Source organism: Pithys albifrons, chromosome 3, assembly GCF_047495875.1.
Source record: "Pithys albifrons albifrons isolate INPA30051 chromosome 3, PitAlb_v1, whole genome shotgun sequence".
In the NCBI taxonomy this organism is placed as follows: Eukaryota; Metazoa; Chordata; class Aves; order Passeriformes; family Thamnophilidae; genus Pithys; species Pithys albifrons.
This window is the reverse complement of record NC_092460.1, coordinates 39,709,945-39,729,728: the sequence shown is the minus strand read 5'-3', so window position 1 is coordinate 39,729,728 and position 19,784 is coordinate 39,709,945. Positions and strand designations below refer to the sequence as shown.

The following is a 19,784-nucleotide window of genomic DNA, read 5'->3' as shown; positions in this document are numbered from 1 at the left end:
CTCCCCTCTTAGAGATCCCCTGACTAAATAGTGGGGCTGACATGACTACATTCCCACATGAAGTGTCCCAGTTAAGTATTTTAATTAGATGCAATGGTTTCAGGCCTGTATGACCCCAGCCATCCTGATTCGAACTCTTAAGTTGTTAGATGACAAACAAGGCTGGACTGAATCCTCTTAGAAAAGCCCCTCTCCCCATTAGCCCAACAGAAGCAAAACAACTCCCATCCTTGAAGTGCTGCAGATCACAGCAAGCACAAAACATTCATATTGCAAGGGAAAGGCTCATGAAAAGTTACCAGTAAATTTTTTTTTGTTTTGAAAAATTTGAAACAAAATCAAACAAGAATAGTAGAACATGGTCAATCAAATATTCAGGAACTGGAACAATGATCTTCAGGTCCCCCAGAAAAATTTCTTTTCCTCCTGCAGGAGCTTCAGAAACACTGTTGGCCATTTCAAATTTCTCAGCATGAGCCAACTGCATGCTAATAAAATGCAAAAACACCAAAACCAGAATATAGGATTTGTTACTTTTTTGCAGTCCTCTGAGAGTCCCTGTTTTCACCAAACCTTTTGCACTTTTGAAGCCCAGTGAACCACTGAAGTGCAGTGGAGTGCCTGACTTGGAGAAAAACCTGCAAGCCTTCATACAGAAATGTTCTTGTTCTTCTTTCCCAGTGCTTCCTGGGACCACAGTACTTCACATCAAACAAGTGAAAATCCCCAAATTTCTTTATCCAAAACGAATCATCAGGTGGAGAATCCAATTTAGAAAGTGGGTCAAGCAGAATAACTTTGGAAGGATGCAATTTTACAAACTAATAGCTGTGGGTATTCTGGCTCAGTGGATTTGGGTATTAGCCTACTTTCAGATATGGTTGAGCTTATAATTTAAATGAACACAGAAGGTCCATCTAGGCCTATTAAAAACCTGCTCTTATTAAAGAGCTGGCCACTTGGGAACTTAAACACACAGGTTAAACTCCTAGATAATGAACTTATTTAAAACAAAATGTCACATCTCATTCAAGTTCGGAAAAACTGAGTGATACTGGAAGATGGGAACTTGCAGAACCTGGAAGTGTGTAAAAGGATGTGTAGAGCCAGAAGTAGCTGGCAGTTTAGCCAGATAAGAAACAAGAAACTTGGCATGATACATGCCCTGCAACATAGAAAAATTAAGGAGAGAAATCCTTAGTCACCGGAGACCATACAGAATCTACTGAACATCAGGAAACAAAACGATGAAATCTAAGACCACTTCCAGCCCCTGGATCCTTCCTTCGAATTCACATTCAGAAGATCACAGCTACCTCACCTAACATGCTGCCAGAAAAAAGGTACATTTAAAAAGTACTTTGCACCACAAACTTGGAGATTACCACAGTGTTTAACAAGAATTACTCTGCTTCTGACCCCAACCAACACCACCAAACATTTCTGCTTTGCCTTACAGTTCTAAACCACTGCACAAATAATTGTTAAAGCTCTCCACATGTGGACATCAATTTATTATACTGTTTTATTTGGGTTATCTGTTTCAGTTATGCAAAGGGGCTCCATTTGTTTGACCAGATGTTCAATGCCTGCTAGAATAGTGAAATAAATAAATCACACTACTTTAAAGTGTCCCTAGAATTAACCATGCAGCCACGTTTCGTTCAGTATGTCTGGCAAGGGCCACACACACATAACTGATAGTTCTTCCTCATCTAGTCTGAGACCATTGTGAATGCTTGATTCCAGAAAGTCAGGAAAACAACTGCATCTTTCAAGCTATTCTGGTATGATGAAAGTGGAAACACCAAACACAGCCACTGAAAAAAGGAACTTCTAAGGCAACCTGGTGTTTCTCTTGATTTTTTGGCTTAACCTTAAGGGGTTAAAAGAGAATTAAAATCATATCCTTTCTGTTTTCTATAACAATGCAGCACAAGTTAGCATATAGTTAGCAGGGCCAGTTTCAGAGTCAGATCCAGTTGCTGAGGGTCTCATCCACAATAAAACGCCATGAAGAATGAGATGGCATTTGCCTGTTATGGGATCAGACTTGTGTCTCCTTGCAGTACATTTATTTTTCCCTTTCCTAAGGGAGCTTTAGAATAAAACACAAAAATCTTGTACCTATCTGATGCCATGATAATTATCAGGAAAGAAAATCTGCGTATTTATTTAACGTGCATAAACAAATTGATGTTCTGAGATCGTGACACCAGAACTGTAAATGCTGCAATTTGACATGTTCAGACAGATCCCTGAATCTCCACTGTCCAAGCAAATTTAAAGAGGCTGTTACAAAGTTCCACAATCAAAGGCAGGCTCCAGTTTATATTCAGGATTGCTAAAATTTTCCTTTCAACTTAGTCTTGATTTTTTTTAATTTTTTAGAACTATCTTTGCTATTTAGTATTTTTAAGAGTGTGATTTATTCTTCTCTGTTTCAATTAATTTTGCTTGGCCTTTCCAAAGAAAGTACAGAAGAAGTTATGGAGACTTCAAAAAACCAGAAGATTTCTGAGGTCAAAGGGTGTGATCTAAGCAATGCCTGCTGACCTGATCGTTTGGATTCCTACTTCAAAAAATAGAGAACTATATGCATATGCCTTTTTGGCTTTTTACACTGACTCAAAGCAAAAAAAATAATTACCTGCAGAAGGTTAAACTTTACTTTTAGTTTTCATGAATATATAGTCAATACTGAGCTTTGAGTAATTCCCAGTCAATTAAACTGCAAGGCATTAAGTGTCTGGTAGAACTACCTGAAGTCTGAACCATGGTCAGCAATTGCTGTAAGCTGACCCTTTCTGAGGTAAAGAAGGATAAAGACAATTTCATAGCCTAGGATTCCTGTGTGTTCCAGAACTGACTGGAGGTGAAAAAGCCACTGAATTGTGGAGAAAACAAATTCAGGAGAGTAATTAGAGGCAACTCTGAGGTTTTATGCACTAATTGGAGCAGGAAAGTGATCCCTGATGCGTCTGAGTTAGAGTGCAGCATCTTTGCAGCACCACGAATCTCTCTGATGCTGAATCATCCTCAGCAGGAGTGGGGAAAAAAAAACCTTTTGCCCAGCAAGGCAGGAATGCCACTGAGCATCTCTGCAAACACAAGTGTACAAGTACCAGCTGCTCTGAGGGTGAAGCTCTGGCACTGGTGCCTGTACCAGCCTTCTCTTGATCAGACATAAAGGATGACCTACCCGTGCTGTGGTACAAGCAAAGCCATGATCCTGTGCCCACGGCACATGCCAAAGGACACCCTATTGCTTTCATAGAATCATATAATCAGTTGGGTTAGAAGAGACCTCCGAGATCATCAAGTCCAACCCTTAATCCAACCCCACTTTGATTACTAGATCATGGCCACAAGTGCCACATCCAGTCTCACCTTAAAAACCTCCAGAGTTGGAGACTCTACCACCTCCCTGGGCAGCCCTTTCCAATGCCTGACCACTCTCTCTGTAACGAACTTCTTCCTGATATCCAACCTAAACCTCCCCTGGCAGAGCTTGAGCCCCTGCCCTCTTGTCCTACTGCTGGTTGCCTGAGAGAAGAGACCAATCTCCACCTGGCTACAATCTCCTTTCAGGGAGTAGTAGAGTGATGAGGTCACCCCTAAGCCTCTTCTCCAGGTTAAACAACCCCAGCTCCCTCAGCCTCTCCCCATGGGACTTGTGCTCCAGTTCCTTCACCAGCCTTATTGCTCTTCTCTGGACCCGCTCCAGCACCTCAATATCTTTCCTGAACTGAGGGGACCAAAACTGAACACAATACTCCTCCAGCAAAAGAAGTATCTCATATCCTCAGTAGAATAGTAGAGGAAAGCTTTCCCCCACCAAGAGCAGATCCAACTGAGCTGATATTTAACAGAATAACTCTTACTGCCCTCATCTTCCATGTATTTCCATGATCCCAAATCCACATCCACATTGCAATGGTGTATGAGGAGTGTGACTGCCATCAAAGCTGCAGTGATGGGAAGGGAAATGTGTAGCTGAACCTCCCTGCACTGCCCACAGCAGTCCATGACTGCAGAAGGGCTAACAGGAGATGGCAAAGGGCAGTACAGGCAATTCAGGATGGGCAGACTGAACATCTCAGTATGCCTTCGATCACTGCTGGGATTTCCATACCCTACTCACCCAGGACAGTGGCCATTTCAGAAGCTTTTCTGTTGGGATACTTATCTTTTCAACTCAAAACCAAAGTTACAATTAATGACAAGTAGTAATTTTTGAAACAAAGCTACAAGACAGTGAAGAGTCCTTTAAGACTAAATAACTTTTGACCACTTTCTAAAAATAATTTTTTAATCTTGAGTGCAAATATCCAAACTAATATAACAAAACTTTCTTTAAACAGCATTCTGGAAGAGCCATAATTAAACTGGGACATGCAGAGAAAGATTTCTCTGTTGTTTCAGAGAACTTGTACAGCTGAGGTCAGAAAACGCAATATAATGTGGTCACAGATTATTTCAGTCTCATCAATTTGCTTCTTCAGTCTATTAATTATTTGATGAGTTTAAAATGGACTGAACACTGAGGATGCTGAAAAATGTATCTTCATATAATTATTTTCTCCTTTCCATTTTGCCCCAGGATATGTGACACAGACTCCACAAACAAGACATAATATTGCTTTATAATACATAAAAGCAATTCTTTCTAATATGTTCTTTGCTTGAAAGCACTTGGTGTTAGTTTAATCATCAGCAAATGAATATTCCCACAAATAGGACTGCAGCAGGAACAACCTGATCTTTTTCCTTTTGTGGCCCATAAAGGTGGATATGTGAACAAAGAGTAATTTTCCTCCAGAGCTAATGCACATACAGCAATTGTGAGGCTTGAAGCAAATCAGTATAATCCAAGGAGAGCATGCACATGGATGAAGAGGCAGGAATAGTGCTACCACCACCTTCTATGAAGCAAAGTCCTGCCAGAAACAAAGCAACTCTCCAACCTGCTGATTCCTGGAGCAACAAAAAGCTCCATCCCACGCTTAAAGAACAAAAGAAGACAAAGAAAAATGCAATAAGCATCTATGTTTCATTTACGTGCTGGCACTAGAAACCTGGGCTCTAACAGCATCCATCAATTCACAGTGAAATCTGAGGGGTACATTGGTTGTGCAGGCTCTGTCATTTGAGACGCTTTATATGGATGTCAAGGTTTTGTTGAGCACCAGGATCTGCTTCAGAGATTTCACAGCTTATTTTTAGCCCCAGCACATCTGGAAGTAATAGAGCGTGCTGTGGCCTTAGAGTCCCAGAACAGAGTCTCACACCATGCACTGCAGCAGTAGCTGAAGCAGTGACTTGTTTTCCATCACAGTGACTTAACTCCTGGCTTCTCAGTGACACCGGGAGGAGGCTTATGTCACTCAGTTCCACTGACTTCATTTACTGGGCCAAGCTCATGACCAGGGAAGTTCCACTGCCATGACCAACATGTCAGCTGGGATTAACATGAATCAGCTCAGATTTGAGCCTTTGTATTCATTTTCCACATTTTCAATAATAAGTGACTCAGAACAGAAAATGGACGTAGTTCAGCACTGCACGTTTGTGACAACACTGCTGCTAACAAGAACAAGCAGAAACTACCAGCAATGATGCACTAAAGTTACATAATGTATTTCCAAAGGTTTTCAGCCACAGAAAGATTCGTGTAGCACGTGATGCTTGGGGAGAGGTGAGGGAGATTTTACTGATGGCAGAAAATGAAGCAAAGAGGATGTTAAAAAGGCTGTTCTAGGGACAAAAAATAAGATCCTTATGGTTTGTTAAACTTACATGGTTATTTATCAGCACTAATAACTTACCAGCAATAACAAACTGGCAAAGATAAACCTTCTCTCACTTAGCTATGGAATTAAAAGGAAGGTCATAACCCACCCTTTGTACAGGCACTATAGATGTTAATGCAGCATAAAGAAATAAAATCCTGCGATTCAAACATGAGCACATTTACAGCCAGACTGAACTCCTGATGATAATCCTCTTTGCGAAAGAGATTTTGCTCCAAGCAATTTACACCAAATATAAATGTTGCTGCTAGAAGCCTGAAGGTTAAACCACTTTTCTCCAGCTAATATATTTCAAACAATTTTTTGTTTGCCAACAGTACTGACTCAATTCCGTAACAGCATACCCAAGCAGCAACATGCGAGGAGAAATTCTCATTGCTCTCTGAAACCCTTCACAACTTGAAAAACCACACTTCGTTTGCAATTCATTTTAATTTATAACACTTAAATCTAAGAAGACAGCACAGAGTGATAGCATAATTAAGAGCTGGAGGTAACGAGCAGCATGCACAGCCTGATCCTGCAAACTGCTAAATGCTACATCACATAAGGGACAGAAGCTCCTGATCCTTTGGAAATCCCTGGGAGTTGTGGCTGCTGAGCTAGAGACCTGCCCTAGAACAAGATGCAGATGTAGGGAAAAAGTCTGAATTTCAAGACTGGCCATTGATTAAGTGGCCCAAGCTTTTGGACCACCATTCAGAATTAAAGAATAAATGAAGCACAAGGGCCACTGATGCAACACAACACAGGAGGAGCCTCTTGATCTTTCAGTGAAAACTGTTAGTCTCTCTCAGTTCCATACATTGTCTCTAAAACTAATGAAAACAAGCTTATAAACATTTCAGAGCTGGGACAAGGCAACTGCGCTGAGGACATACCCATGTGCGTGACATGGGCTTTTAAAGAACAAGTATTTCTCAATAGCTCAAGTATGGATGTATTCTGCCTCACCCCTACTTAATCAGCCACCTTATTAGAAAAGCAGCTACCAGAGACATCAAAGGAGCTGTTTCTGCAGGCTCCTTTCTGCATCACACAGCATCTGTACCCACTCTCCTTTTTTTCTTTTTGGGAGCATTCCCTTTTCTTTCTGAGAGCTAGTTCCTTGCAAGGCCATTGAGCAAATTACAGGATCAAAGCTTAGGTGCTGTGCAGAGATCAGGACTAGAAAGGGAGTGTTTGCTCTGCCTCAGCATAATTAAATGCAGACATCCTACGTCAGAGCATTTCTGTAGGCAATCCTCTCCTTTCTCTTTCCCCCAGTTCACTCTTCACAGCCCTGTTCACCTTGCTCTTTCTCCTGGGATCTCTATCACCAACAGTCCTCTCCGAAGACCCTAAATCAAACCCCTTGCCATACCCATTGCACACCAATCACACTGTACATTGCAAAAGGGAGGTCCCTCAGTGACTAAGTCAAGGGTCTGTAACTCTCTCTGTGATTACAGGCTGTTCTGGCACATTTATTGTATTTTATTCTAGAGATCTCAGTTAATAACTTATTAGCATCCAACAGTGAATGTATAAGCATTCAAAGAATTTTTGTTCTTTCCCACTACTTGTTCTTTTCCCTTGTCAAAAATAGTGACACCAGCATTTATGGCATTTTTGGGAAGAGCTGGATTTAGAGACAGCACGTTGGGTGGGAGTGTTTATCTGTTGGAGGGTAGGAAGGCCCTGCCGTGGGATCTGGACAGGCTGGATCAACAGGCTGAGGCCAATGGATGAGGTTCAACAAGGCCAAGTGGTGGGTCCTGCCCTTGGGTCACAACACCCCCTGCAGCTCCAGATGGGGCACAGAGACAGGAAAGTGGCTGGTGGGAAAAGCCCTGGGGGTGCTGTGACAGTGGCTGGACATGAGCCCAGGGGTGCCCAGGTGGGCAAGAGGCCAATGGCACCTGGCCTGAATCAGCAATAGTGTGGCAGCAGGACCAGGGCAGGGACTGACTCCTGTGCTGGGCACTGGGGAGGCCACACCTCAAACCCTGTGTCCAGTTCTGGGCCCCTCCCTGCAAGAAGGACATTGAGGGTCTGGACCGTGTCCAGGGAAGGGAATGGAGCTGGGGAAGGGTCAGGAGCACAAGTGCTGTGAGGAGCAGCTGAGGGAGCTCGGGGGGCTCAGCCTGGACAAAAGGAGGCTCAGGGGGAACCTTCTCACTCTCTACAACTCCTGGCCAGAGGAGGGAGACAGGAGGGATCAGGCTCTGCTCCAGGGAACAAGTACTGGCTGAGAGGAAACAGCCACAAGGTGCAGCAGGAGAGGTTCAGACTGGATACGGGGAAAGATTTTTCACTGAAAGGGTTGTCAAGCATTGAAATAGACTGCTCAGTGAGGGGGCTGAGTACCCAGCCTTGGAAGTAAAAGATATGTAGATGTGGCACTTAGGGACATGGTTTAGTGCTGGACTTGGCAGTGTTAGAAGTACAGAATCATGGAATGGGTTGGATTGGAAGGGATCTTAAAGATCATTCAGTTCCAACCCCCTGCCATGGGGAGGGACACCTTCCACTATCCCAGGTTGCTCACAGCCTCATTCAGCCTGGCCTTGGACACTTCCAGGGATGGGGCAGCCACAGCTTCTCTGGACAACCTGTGCCAGGGCCTCCCCACCCTCACAAGGAAGAATTTCTTCTCAATAGCTAATCTAAATATACCCTCCTTCAGCTTAAAACCATCCCCCCTTGTCCTATCCCTACATTCCCCCGGGGAAGCCCCTCTCCAGTTTTTCTGTAGGCCTCCTGTAGATACTGGAAGGTCACAATGAGGTCACCCCAAAGCCACCTCTTCTCCAGGCTGAACAATCCCAACCCTCTCAATCTTTCCTCCGGGCAGAGCTGCTCTCTCGACCATCTTGGTGTCCCTCCTCTGGCCTCGTTGCCACAGCTCCATGTCCTTGCAGTTCTGGGCTCCCAGGGCTGGAGGCAGCTCTGCAGGAGGGTCTCCCCAGAGCGAGGCAGAGGGGCAGAATCCCCCCCTCCCCTGCTGCCCACTGCTCTGGGTGCAGCCCAGCACAGGGCGGGTTCTGGGATGGGTCATGTCCAGCCTCTCACCCACCAGCACCCCCAAGTCCTCCCCAGGGGACTGTTTAATGGTCGGACTCAGTAATCTCCAAGATCTTTTTCAATCTAAATGATTTTACGAGCCAGTTTAACTCACATAATTTGAGGGTTAAAGGAGGCTGAAATATTTTGGTGTCCTTTCCACACCCTGCTTTTGAAACAGTTCATGTAGCACAGCTCCTTTAAAGAACAGCAGCTTCAGGACTGCTACTGCCCCCCATTCCAGCACTCACAGAAAACCATCCTACAATGGCCCCAAAGCACACAGGGTGACCAAAAGCTGCCCATATTTCTATAACAAATGAAAAAGAAGCGGTGATTGATAGCAGCAATGCAAGTATTTATGTGACTACAGCAACCACGTTCTTCACAAAGGCACTATCATGACATAAAGAATGGTCTTCATTCAAGATTGAGTCAACAACAATATTGATCCAAGTAGATCAATATCACTGCTCATTATTTAGTTAGTAAATCTGTGTCATGGAATGATGGAGAGACTGCCTTCCTGAACTACCTTCCCATTCCTACTGCCACTCCATCCAGCTCTCCTGCCAGGTAAACACACAAGAACAATGCTTAGGACTCTTAATAAAATCAAATGAAACTGCACTTGGATGTTTTTACAACAAAATCTAAAAAGAAAAATGCAGAAAACAACAAAAGAAGAAACTGACAATGTACAGGAACATGGTCAAGTGATGACCCCTTACTGGCCATGCTTTTAAAAAACAAACACTTATCTAAGCCATGCTACCTTCCTATTGTGACCACTTTTTTCACTGCTATGACCAGTGGAAGATGTAAATAGAAAACAAGATTAACTTTGTACTCCTGTGCACATTTAGGAGTATATGTGCATATTTCTGTTTGCACTGAGCTTCAAAACAAATGCAAAATAATTAATATTTGCCTGCATAACACCAGCTGAAAGAAAGCAAGCCAGCTGCAGGGATTCAAAACACACACATATTTACCATTTGCCATTTCTGATGATGACAGAGTCCCCCATTCAGTCTGCCTGGATTTCCCAGAGCATAAAGGATTTTACTAAAGACTTGTGTAGTATTCACATAGAAAACCATTTTTAGGTTGTAGACACAAAAATCTGTCAACTGCTTTTTTCCTTGAGCCTCAACCATTTTTGGGTCATCAAGACCATGATGTTAATTGGTTATAGAATACTTCGTCATGCAACCCTTTATAAGCTGTAACAGGGCAAATATTCCTTTTACTTCATCCCTTCATATTGTCTGAATTTGCTAATACCTTCTTTGTAAGACAGAGGAAAGTACCTAGCAGCTGAGAAGCTCCTGACATGTTGTGAGGGAAATGTCTTGATGAGCTCAGATAATACAGTGACATGGTTTGTGCTGCTTAACAGGAAAATATGGTGACTGTACTATGAAGCAGTCCTGTGACAGCCAGCTAAAATGAAATTTCACACTTAGATCTCAGATCTAACAGAGTGGAAAAAATTACCTGCTGTATCTGGGCACAGATTTAAGGTTAATTAAAGAACTGTAATTATTTTTCTTTCCAATAGAAAGCTAAGCTCAGCAGACTGAGCAGTTTTGTACTGAGGCTTTTTTAAGAAGCTCAGTCTAGAACCCCACTCTTGTCTTGGCTGGGGCTGAGAGATAAAAATACTGGAATATTTCTCACCAAGTTGAGTTTTTTTAAAAGGATGGCCAGATAGTAGTCTATACTATTAATTTCATAGCAAAGCATATATAAATACAGACATATGTTTTTGATCCCGAAGATTTAAGATACCTTTGTTTTTTTGTTTTGTTTTAATTGAAACCTGAAAGAGAACATTATCAGATGAAATATCACAGTTTTGCCTTTTACCTCATGACTGACTCAAAACTCAGGCTAAAACACAAACAAAAAGCATTTATTTTTTTATTTTTCTCACATTTCTCCGTTGTTCATACTTGGAGAATTTGAATTAAACCTGGCAATCCATCAGACAACAAAACCAGCCTGGGTTGTTCTGTCCAGCTACTGAAATAAGACAGAAGCTATCCAGGCTTCTGCTATGCAACTTTCTCCTGGCAATGAAGTTCTCAGCAGAGAGGGAAAGATAAAGCCCTTCAGGAACATGGAAGAAGCACAGCCAAAGCATATTTCATTCCAAGAAGTCCACAGGGAATTTTATGCTGGTTAGTACACGCTGCTGGTTGGCTTATTCTGCAACAAGCCAGAAAATCATCATCTGTGATCAGCAATACAGTAATTCCCTGCATCCCCTGTTCTGTTGAAGACAACACTGGCACTACCTAAACCAGAACCATGACACCCTGACAGATTTGCTGTCAGAGTCCTTGGCACTGCAATACGGACCTTGCACAGGCAGCACAAGGGTGGGTGCACAGACCAAGGCAGCTCCAGCAGCAGAGCTGCAGCAGCTCCAGCTTGGAAGGTTCCAGCCCTGTCGTGACTGTCACCGTGTAAATGTGATGGACTGACATTGTCCCTTTGGAAATTCACCAAAACCATAGTGAGGAGAATCGTCCTACAAGGACCCATGTGTGGAGCACTGGGATGGGGCAATGGAGTTCTTAAGAGAGAAACCAGTGAGACAGAAGGCACTTCACAGGTTCAGAGACTTTCTGACTCCCATTACACCTCACCAATGTTTTGTCTGACTGTCCCTGCCTGAATGCACTCCCAACGTCTTTAATCCTTGATCCATTGCTTCTAGCCAAGACAAACATGCCCAGGCAATTCCTCCCAAGGCTGTAGGACAGCTCAGGGCTTTAAAGGGAATTAAAGTTTCAGGGGCTACATGTGCACAGCAAGACTACTAGCTTTACCCTTGCCTCTTCCAACAGCGAGGAGCTTGCAAGTTTTCTTTCTCCTTGGGATCACAAACACAGCATGAGGGCAGCAGGAGTGAGAAGGCCTTCTCTGGAATTTCAGCAGGGAATACAAAATCAGCCCAGCTAAGCCAGAAGCATCACCAGCCATATGGAAACAAGCTGTGTATTAATAGGTAGCTCCAAGGGAGCTGCAAGGATTTTCAGAGGAGTGTTTGATCACAGTGGAAAACTGAAGGAAACCTACTGAGCATGGGTAGGGTAAGGGTGAACATGCCGTGGATGCCAAGTGTGACTACAAAACACAGCTCCTCTGTCTGAAAAAAAATAAGGAAAAGTAAAGAGAGCAGCAAAGAGAAGAGTTTATGAAACTCTCTGTGATCAGTATCTGGGTTTGGTCTGTTTATGGAGGACTTTCCTTTCAGCTTTTTACCCACAGGCCTAGACCTCACAATGAACTGAGTGTGCAAATCCAAGAGATCACACCCAGAACTACCCACAGCAGCTTAAAACTTAAACCAGTTCTGTGATCCCTAAACACAAGGAACCAAATTGCTCCTGGGAGATATCCCAGCGATCTGCATCACTGATGACATGGAAACTGAACAGTTCCAGAAAATAGTTTTCTTAACACTGAGATCAATAGCTGAAAGAAATAAAAAACAACTTATAGGGGCCTCCTCAGTGCAGGACACAGTTCAGTAGGAAAGGGGAAATGGACAGAGAACATCCTATTTCTTGGCATCTCACAGCCACTGCCATAATATTTTGAGACAGATTTTAAAGGAGCAGTTTGTAAGAAGGTATCAACAAAACACAGAAATCATGGTCTTATTTGCACTCACAAATGTTTTAAAACTTCTTTTTCTATCCCCATCAGCTCTTCCCTTATTCCAAACTCAGCTGCAAGCAAGCAGAACTCATTCTACTAACAGGAAGAACATTTTCATAAAATCTTCTAAATTCTACTGATTGCACTCTTGATACTAAATGATCTTCATTTCTGATAGTTTAGTTATTCTCAGGAGGTAGTTTTGGTAGCTGTTGCTCCTCATGAGATGGCTTTAGGGATTTTTAACTGTTCCAACTAGCACAGCTCTCTCTCTTCTACCAGGATAAACAGACTGAGAAAACAGAAATAAAACTAAAAAGCAAATGTGAAGCGAGTCCAAGGATGCTGTTTTTAAATACAGAGAGAGATAAAAAGTCCTAAACACAGATGCCTCCAGTAGGCTACAGATTTGGTGTATCCAAAGCCCTTTGGAATGGGAAGTATGTAAGTGCAATAGCACCACTCGTAACACGTCTCTGATCACAGCTGAGTCTCACAGACTCACAACAAAATGGAAATACTTTTTAACATATATTTATATATGTAAATCAGTAATACAGCAAACACAGCATAGCAGTGTTTATCTCTCCCTTATCTATTAAAAATTCTTTTATTCTAGTACTCTGTTTGTCCAACCCTGTTTTATACACATTAACTAATGATCCCTGAAATACCTCAGAGAAACAAAGTAGATGTGTATTTTATTATTCCCACTATTAGAAGCAATGCAATTAACAGGAGCTGGTAATGAAATAGAGTTAATGATGCCATGCTAAGTAGCCACGTTTTTCACTCTTTTGGAGTGAAAAGATTGTTGAGATTGTTGAGGCTGTACTATAACAGGGATCAGAAGTAACTTCCATTGCAGAAAACAAAGAGCACAACAGTAAGAAAGATACACTGATTATATCAAAGCAATTGTTGCAGTATTGCAATTTTATCATTAGCAAGTGCATATGTAAATTTTAAAAAGTCTTTTGGTGGTGGTGGTGGTTTGGAGATTTTTTTGTTCTTGGTGGGTTTTAGATTGTTGCTTGGTATTTTTTTTGTCACAAGCAGTTATTCCCCTCACTCAAGAGCAAAAAAGACACCACCACAGATTCCAGAGGGAAATGATAACTCAATACAGAAGAAGCCTAACTAAGAAGATCAAAATTATCCCCTTCGCAATTCGATTTTTTCACAAACTGCAGGAAAATACACTCCTTAAATGTCCTCACTTGGTTTCTGTGGAAGACGGGCAGGACAGCCTGCAAGAAACACAAACGAAGTTCTCCAAGAAACACAAACATTTACTCCTCAGGTAAAGGGAAAAGAGCAGGAAGAGGAAACTCAAGACAATTCCCTGGAGTTACTGAAAGATGCATTACAGAACTTTCCTCTTCGCATCAGCAGCTCTGAATAATGAGGCAGCAGAGAGTTTTGCAGCACTGGGAGCCTTTGAAACACACTTCTCCAGAAAGAAAAGACAATAAAATGTCAATAGAAAATGCCTCTTGGCTGGCACACACTGGCACAGAGAAAACTTTTCCTCCTTTTCCACTTACAGAGTCCAATTTTTTCCTCCCCTCTTCTCCAATATTCAGAAGACGAGCTGATGAGAGATGACAAGGTGCATTTAGAGAAGTTCAAAAAAAGACAGCATTGAATAAAACATAAGTGCAGAATCAGAAAAAGGATGGTCAGACTGTACCAATGTCAGCTAATACATTCTGTGTGCACTGAAATGCAAGAAGGGAATGGAAAGAAGCAATTCGATGATGATTGGGTTCTAAAAATTCAAGTAAAAGTTTGAATTAAGTTTAAAGTATTTGAATAACCCTGTTGTAATCAGTGCCAGGTTCAAGTTAGTGCACGTATATTCTCCTTAACCACAAATTTCCTTCTTATTGTTAAGAAGCTCTGCATTCAAAATTCCCATGCTCCTATACTGAAGTTTTAAAATTAATTTTATTTTTCACTGGCCAACAGTTATCATCTTAGTTATATGATAAATAAAAATATCCACAAGTTTTACAATGCTGGTACCCCCCCACCAATTCATCCTAGTATAATCTGTAAAATAAAGACATTCCTCCAGATGGATTAGGATGTCCCTGCCCTGAAAATGCACAAGACCACACCGAGTTGTTGATTAGCACAGCTCCAAGTAGCACAGAAATAAAAATGCCTCCTATGATTATTCTTTTTTTTAAGCCTTTTCTACTCTTGTAGGGACAGGAAATTGCTGTTCCAAGGTAAAAGTATTTAGGACCCATCTAAAAAGAAGGATTTATCCGTATCATTTAAGAAAAAATAACTTATGATTCAATTCCTGTTAACAGGGTTTTTTATTACACTTTCCAAGAAATGATGCTCTCTTTAACTTTTGTATGACACCATGATCTTGGAGGCAAAACTCACAGTCCAAAGATATAAATATAAAGCAAATGAAGCACTAATATGCAGTTCTGAAGCACTACCAAGTTGCTTTGGTGCTTTTAGCTCCATCCCACTAAGACAAATAAAGCAGCCTCATTCTGTATTACATCTCTGTAATCCGTGTATCTTCAATTTTCATGTTCAGAATAAGCCGCATCTCCCCCTCTTAATTTATTTTGTGCCAAGCAGAACACAAAAGGTTTGCATCTTAAACCAGGTCTCTCAGGTCCCAGATCTTTGCAAACCAGTGAAAAGTCACACATGGGTTTAGAGTCTGTCCTCAGCTCAAACCCTGGAGATGCTGTGAAAATTAACATCAACATGTGGTGCCACAACCTGTGTGTGTGGAGCTCCCTCTCAGTAAACAAACTTTTATCTTTGCTTCAGCAGCCAAAAGGCACAAGGTTCTCTTGCCAGTGCCACCAACTGCATTATTGTCCTTGTTCTTCACACAAATTATTCACTTCCAAGCCTTGTAACATTTGTTGGATATCCCCCACCTTGGATTTCTTACTGCTAATCTCAGGTCCAGATAAGAGTCCTATTAAGAAGGGCTGACATGAGGCACACAAGAGATTGCCAGGCTCCAAACTCCTTGCCAAAATACACAGCTCAGCTGGGCAGGGACATCGTAAAAAGCATGTATTCACAGTAGGCTTGCCACAAGAAAGAAAAAAGTTTTGTTATTAACAGCCAAAATATACACTGACCTTGCCAGAAAGTAGTCTTTGAGGCAGGATATTTTCTGCAATACAGAGATATTTACTAAAATAAGCACACAGAGATTAGGGCTCCCACTCAACCACACCTCTCAGGGAAAAGAGAGTAGTAAAGTACTACATGGCACTAACAACCATTTTTCCCCTCCAGTTTAACAGCATAAAAGCAGGACCTCCCTGTTGTTGTGACAGCAAAGCACAATAAAATGAGAGAGGTGTTCCACTCTGCTCAAAATTTTATTTCCTGAAATCTGTGTAGCACAAAATGCTATTTTAGAAAAAACATTTTTTTTCTCCCCTGGCAGTTCAAATCAGCCCTAAATCCAGCATATTTGGCTTCCTGGAAATTTTTCTTGGCTGAGTACTCACAGCCTACAGAGGCTCCCTGTTACAGTTGTTGCCAATTCTCTTTCTTGACCCCTTTCCAACAGGATGAACAGAGAAAAAAGGTGGCAGTCAGAGAAACAACTCAAGGATCCTTGTTTTATCAGAAAGGTGTTTGAGGCCACAGTAAACAATGCTCCAAGGTGGCCTGAATTTGCACTGGAAGCCAACATGGGTTTTGGGAACTTGCCACCACATCCATCGTAGGTTTTGCCACATCCCTCCTCTCTGATTTTATACTGAGCACACACCAAGAAACCTGGATTTTAAAAACAGAATGGTAGAGATGTCCTGCAAGAGAGACACTCCTGAACAATCAGAAGAAATCATGAGAAATCATGCCTGTGAATACAGTGTGAGTCTTTTGACTGGGAAATGTTTAAGCACAGATACAGGAGGGACAAGGATAGGTGATTTGTGCTGGGAAAAAAATTTAGATGACACTTACTTGGAAATTATTTCATATATTTAAAATCTACTAGTAACACAAAGGATGAAATGGTTGCATACAAGTTGAGGGGCTGAAGAATAAATGCAATAGAGTGATCCCAAAATTCAAAGAACATGAAGAGATTAAGTCTAAAATGACTAGATGATCTGTTTCTTACAAATAAGAGGCATTCTTGTAGATTTTTCCAGACGTACAGAAGACGTCAGCATTCAAATTCAGGTTAGAAAGTCATAGTGTTTAGCAGGACAGAAAGATATAGAGTATTTCATAGAACAAGTAAATCATCCTTAGAAACAGCGACAGAAAATAAAAACTATTATTTACAATCTAAAAGTGAAGGGGAAATAAAAGAAAGGCACCTTTGTGCTGCCAGGCTCCCCAGCTGACTGTGAGGTGTCAGGTTTGCCAGGTGCCAAGTGCTTCATAAAAGCAATTAGCAGCACTAATGACTGTGCAGCACAGCGATGCCCGTAGGTGATACAGAAGTTCTTAGATCATCTTCACACTACCGGAAAATTTTCTTATAGCAGGTGGGTCCTTCCAAATCTATAAGACCTGAAGTTTAACCTGAGACAGAGCCTGGGCCAATTAATTTGCTAAATGTGTACATTCATAAGCCTTAATTACAACACTCTTCAGTTCTGGCAGCAAGACTGAGACAATCAATGCAATAGATTTCAGATAGGAAAGTCATCACTGATGCTCAACTGCTCTCTTGTATGAATCTCTGAAGTTGCACTGTGCCTGAACACAGAGGTTTTGGCAGCAGCTTTAAGGTTTTCTAGAATATCTTCCCTTTAGCAACTCAGGCCATAACCTTTCTTGCCCTTTCACTTGTGCAGGAAGAAATCTTGTGAGATCAAGCTGTGAATTAAACAAACACACTGGACTGGTTTACGATGTGGCTTGAGAAATAGTTGTGTCAGCACTGCAGGGGGTTTTGTGAGACTGGTGGGATGAGGCAGGGGCAGGAAAACCCAAGACTTTGTTTGTCCTGTATAATTGCCAAGGTCTTCACGCTGGCCTGTCAGCAGGAACATTTAATCTACCTTTTTTCAGCAAGTACTCCAATTTTAATATCTAATAATCGTAACAGTGATAGAAGCTTTCCCCAGGATTTGCATGATGCCTCACACGAATAATTTCAGACCACCTCTCCAAATCCTCAAGGGTGTTTTGCCAATACTTTGCTACTTCCCTTTAAAGACTTTCTTCTCTTTCCTGTTATTTTTAGAATCACAGTATAATTTAGAATGGAAAAGACCTTTCAGTCCAACTTGCAGTGTTGTCTTCTCAACTGGGAAGCTTTTAATAGACCACCATGACCACCAAGCAAGAACAAGTAAAACAAATCCCTGGTAGCCACTGTCAGCCTTAAACCATCACTTCTGTAAGAGAGTCACAGCAGGTAATGGAGAAGTAAGGACTGAAGGAGATTCCTTAAAAGGGAAAATCCCAGCCCAGCATTGAAGAGAAGGTCTAGCATCCCTTACAGGGAAAGGATTTAGGAACATGGCTTACCTGGAAAAAAAAAATCAGCTCTTACAGCTTATCTGCATGCAGTTAGTTTAGTCAGGATAGCCAGCCCAACGCTCTAGTAACAAGGAAAAATTATTGCATAGTATAGGGATCAGCTAGTCCCTCCTTTCTGTTTGCTGTGAGGGAGGTGTTGTAAGGTTTGCAGAAGGAGAGAATCCTTTAGTTATCAGGAAATAAAACAGCTCTAGGACACACTGGACACATGCAGTCACGGCACACCATAAAACACAGCAGAAGAATTGCAACAGCTACAGTAAAGTTGACATCATAGCCCAGATGAGTTTTTTATTTGACAGATATTTCCAGAAGATATAACCTGCCCTTTGCAGAATGGGTTTAGCATTTTTAATTTGCAGTTGAGTTGAAAGATGAGTCACTTTATCACAAAACAACTCCAGCGTAACTCAGATTTCAGCCTGTGAGAGCAGAACTACTGTGCACACAATACAATCTTGTTGTTAAGACAATTTAGCACTCCCTTCCTAATGCCTAAGAAAAAGGTCCTTCATTCCAGAGTTTATTACATCTTCATTTTCACTGAAATAGTGTAATAAAAAGCTTCATGTTCTCCACCACACATCAGAGCAGATTTCAGGCTGTGTATCTTCCTTGTGCCCTATTCTAGAGCAAAACCAGTCAGAGCAACAAGAAAACAGAAGACACTCAGAATAAGAATAAAAATTACTTTCCTCACAGAGAATACACCTATCTCAGCTGTAGCCAACAATTTTTCTTGAAAAGCTTGGTGAAGTACAAGTGGAAATATCTAAGTTTCACTCATATAACTTGTCCTTCCACTTAAAAAGGACAATATTGACACGGTCAAGACTTACAAAAAAGAGCTTATCCCTTTTACTGTAAGGACCTTAAACCACAATCCTAAGCAAACAGACTGAGCAGGTCTGACTGAAACAAGCCTCCCTTGACTCCCAGGGTGTTTTAGGAAGGAAGGTGGGCGGAGAATGGCATGAAACACCTTGAGAAGAAAGGAGCTCAGTGATCTTCACCCCAGGTCTCCTGCCTGTGTCACCCATCAGTTCAGGGAACTCCTCTCCCAGAGACACAAGGAAGGGCCTTTGTTTCCACTGGGATTTGGTCAAAATCTGGACCACCTGGGCAAAGCTGTGAGACAAGGGACCTGCTCTGCCCTGCCTGCACTTCAGTATTCCCTACCATTGTACCTTACATTTCCCATGCAGGAGTCACTTAGCCCACAGGCTACAAAATAGTCATGTACCAGTTTGGTATCTTTGCAGTATGACACCTGAAATGAGCTAATTGGGTTTTTTCCTGTTACTGTGACTCCTAGGGCAGGTGTTTCACAGCCTCTCAATGAAGAGAGAAATCTGTGCAAGCTACTAGAGAGGTCTTTTCTCCCTCCAAATTACATAAAGACCATCCTGACTAAATACTATTCCACATGAATAAATATCACTTTCACAGAAGCATTCATTGCAGGGTAAGAGCTGACGGCTGTTGTACAGCCAATGGATGAAGCACACCTGCTGACCTGGAGATCTTCATGGCAGAACTGAATTAAACATGAACTTAATGAAGTGCTGCATAAATGTCCCACTTCTCCCTTTAAAAAACCTACATTTCATCTCAATAAGCATCAATAAACTGCATATTTTACTGTCTTTTTTCTGACTAGAATGCCACATGTGCCATGGTTTTCCTCTGAGAGAACACACAGCTTCCTCAACTTCTTACTGAGGGTGTTTCACCCTGTCACAA

At 41.9% G+C, this 19,784-nt stretch overlaps 1 protein-coding gene across 2 annotated transcripts in view; it reads right to left on the bottom strand.

The window, feature by feature from the left end:
• Positions 1–19,784, bottom strand: part of FAR2 (fatty acyl-CoA reductase 2) — a 141,428-nt gene that overhangs the window by 77,875 nt on the left and 43,769 nt on the right. The window lies entirely within an intron of this gene.